The 3,435-nt window shown below is 38.6% G+C and overlaps 1 non-coding gene across 1 annotated transcript; it reads left to right on the top strand.

Moving 5' to 3' along the window:
- Positions 1-3,072: 3,072 nt before the first annotated feature.
- Positions 3,073-3,179, top strand: LOC131176100 (small nucleolar RNA R71). The gene has a single exon (XR_009146228.1). It is a non-coding gene; the product is annotated as a small nucleolar RNA R71 (small nucleolar RNA).
- The last annotated feature ends 256 nt before the right edge of the window (positions 3,180-3,435 follow it).

The following is a 3,435-nucleotide window of genomic DNA, read 5'->3' as shown; positions in this document are numbered from 1 at the left end:
AAGTCACTCGCGTCACACATCACCTCGAATGGTAGCTCCCAATTCGGTGGTTGCATTATTGGTGCTGATATCAGGGCCTCTTTGATTCTGTTAAAGAAGACAAGGCAATTTTCATCAAAATCAAAGGAAACATCTTGACTTAACAAATTAGTAAGTGGCTTAGCTATTTTGGAAAAGTCTTTGATGAATCTTCTGTAGAATCCTGCATGTCCCAAAAAACTTCGCACTCCCTTGACTGATGTTGGGGGTTGCATATTTTCAATGATCTCAATTTTTGCCTCATCAACTTCAATTCCTTTTTCTGATATCAAATTTCCTAGAACTATGCCTTCCCTTACGATGAAATAGCATTTTTCCCAATTTAGGACCAGGTTTGATTCTTTACATCTTTGCAATACCTTAGATAAATTAGCTAGGCAATCATTAAAAGTAGTTCTATAGATAGAAAAATCATCCATAAAAACTTCCATGATATCTTCAATATAATCAGAAAAGATAGCCATCATGCATCTTTTGAAAGGTAGCAGAGGCATTACAAAGATCAAAAGGCATTCTTCTATATGCAAATGTTCCATAGGGACAAGTGAACGTTGTTTTTTCTTAGTCTTCTGGGTAAATAGGAATTTGAAAGAATCCCGAGTACCCATCTAGATAACAAAAATAAGAGTGTTTTGCTAACCTTTCTAACATTTGGTCGATAAAAGGAAGAGGGAAATGATCTTTTCTGGTGGCACTATTCAATTTCCTATAATCTATGCACGTTCACTAACTAGTGACTATTCTAGTAGGGATTAGTTCATTGCTTGCATTTTGGATAACAGTTATCCCACCTTTCTTAGGAACTACATGAACTGGACTAACCCATTTACTATCAGAAATTGGGTATATGATACCTGCATCTAATTGTTTTAAAATTTCTTTCTTGACTACTTCTTTTATGTTTGGGTTTAATATTCTTTGATGTTCAATTGTGGGTTTACTGTTTTCTTCCATGGGTATCCTATGTATGCAAATCAAAGGGTTGATGCCCTTTAGGTCTTCTATTTTATACCCTAATGCTTCGCTATGGATCCTAAGTTCTCTTAATAATTTTTCCTCTTCTAACTTAGACAGACTAGCATTGATTATAACTAGATAATTAGACTTTGAGTCTAGGAATGCGTACCTTAGTGAAGATGGGAGAGTTTTAAGCTCTACCTGTTTGGAGTTTTCCTGGAGCTTACCTTTGGTTTGTTCCTCCTTCAACTTCTTTATCTCAGAAGCCTTAGCTAAGGGTAGGGGTGGAGGAGCTGCCAACTATTGTGCACATGCTGTTATTTCTATATTTTCATCATCCATTGTGTGGTTGTGCATAATACATGCTTTAAGAGGATCTTTAGGATGTGTCTTATGAAATTCCTCTTTAACTTGTTCGTCAATTATGTCAACCTTGAAGCATTCATCAGGTTCAAATTTATGTTTCATTGTGTCGAACAAGTTGAACTCCACTTCTTCTTCTCCTACCTTAAGGGTTAATCGTCCATTTTTGATGTCTATGATGGCTCCGACAGTTGCCAAGAATGGTCTTCCCAAGATGATAGGAATTTGGACATCTTCTTCCATCTCAAGGACAATAAAGTCCATTGGAATGAAGAATTTGCCCACTTTGATAGCGATGTTCTCAAGTATTCCTACAAGATATTTAATGGATCGATCAGCCAATTACAATGAGATTGTTGTGGGTTTTAGTTCCCCGATCTCCAGCTTTTTGCATATTGATAGAGGCATTAAACTGATGCTTGCCCCAAGATCATAGAGGGCCTTATCTATTTTTTTGTTACCTTTGATACAGGGCATGGAGGAGCTTCCTGGATCCTTCAACTTTGGAGGCAGTTTGTTTTGCAGAATGGCACTGCATTCCTCTATTAGAGCTACTATTCCATAGTCTTCTAGCTTCCTTTTCTTTGACAGAATTTTTTTAAGAAATTTGGGATAAGATGGCATCTGAGAAAGTGCTTCAGTGAAGAGGATGTTGATGTAAAGTTTCTGTAAAACTTCCAAAAACTTCCCAAACTGCTTGTCCAGTTTGGCTTTCTAAAATCTCTGAGGAAAAGGTAGGGGAGGCTAGTATGGTTTTGGTAATTTATTTGTCTTCCTTGCTTCCTCTTCCTGATCTTTCTTAGCTTCTTCCTCCTTTTTCTCTGCTTGATCTTTAGATTTTTCTATGTTTTCCTCTATTGATTCTACCTCTGGATGTACTAGAGTTCTCCCACTCCTCAGTGCAACTGCCTTACAATGCTCCTTTTGGTTCATTTCTGGTTAACTAGGCAGTTTGTCGGTAGCCTTACTTGAAGAACTTGCTTGCTGAGCGATTTGATTCTCTAGCATCTTGTTATGGGTAGCAAGTTGGTCCATTTTGGAAGCCAGCTGTTTAATCAATTCAGTTTGTTGTTGTTGAGCTACTAGGAATCCATCCATCATGGTTTCCATGGTCATTTTCAGTTCAGGTTATTGAGGTTGGAGATGTAGTGATGGCTGTGCAAAGTTCTAACCTCTGTTCTGAAATCCAGGGGGTGCTGGTGGTTTGTACCCTTGTTGCTTGTTTATTGGCTGGTTCTGTTGATTGGACCATGAGAAATTTGGGTGGTTGCTCTATCTAGGGTTGTAAGTATTTGAATACGGATTGTTTGGCTGCCTCTGGTTGAAGTTTTCTCCATTATTCACATAGTTCATCTGTTCTGTAGGTTTATTGAAATTGCTGTATTCTGAATCATGTATCCTCCTTCATAGCTGTCCTCATGTTGACTATTTGTACCAACTGTGTTGGCTTGCATTCTTTCAAGTTTCTTTGTGAGCTGATCAAACTGGGTATTTATCATGCTTAGGGCATCTACTTCTAGGACCCCTGCAGTTCTTCTTGCATTTCCTCTTTCATTTGACCACTCATAATTATAGTATGTAACCCTTTCTAGAAGTTCAAGTGATTGTGGCACTGTGTTCTCCATTAGATTACCCTCTACAGCTAAATCAACTGTGCTTCTTGTAGAGGCTAGTAATCCATTATAGAAATTTTACACCACTAGCCAATCTTCTATGCCATGGTGTGGACATTCCCTCTGCAGGTCTTTATATCTTTCCCATGCATCATAGAGTGATTCTCCTTCCTTTTGTCTGAAGGTATTGAGCTCAAGCCTCAGCTTTGCAGTCTTTGCAGGTGGGAAATACCTTGCTAGAAAAGCTTGAGAGAGGTTTTCCCAGGTAGTGAATGTTCCAGCTGGTTAAGAAAGTAACCACTTCCTTGCTTTATCCCGAAGGGAGAATGGGAATGCTCTGAGTCTTATAGCTTGATCAGACACGCCATTCATCTTAAATGTATCACATAGGGCAAGAAAACACTGGAGGCGATAGTGTGGGTCCTCAGTTGGTGAACTTGCAAACTGGGTTTGTTGAATCATT

This window comes from Hevea brasiliensis, chromosome 18 (genome assembly GCF_030052815.1).
Source record: "Hevea brasiliensis isolate MT/VB/25A 57/8 chromosome 18, ASM3005281v1, whole genome shotgun sequence".
Classification (NCBI taxonomy): domain Eukaryota; kingdom Viridiplantae; phylum Streptophyta; class Magnoliopsida; order Malpighiales; family Euphorbiaceae; genus Hevea; species Hevea brasiliensis.
Note: the sequence above shows the minus strand (reverse complement) of the source record. Positions and strands in the feature narration are given on the sequence as shown.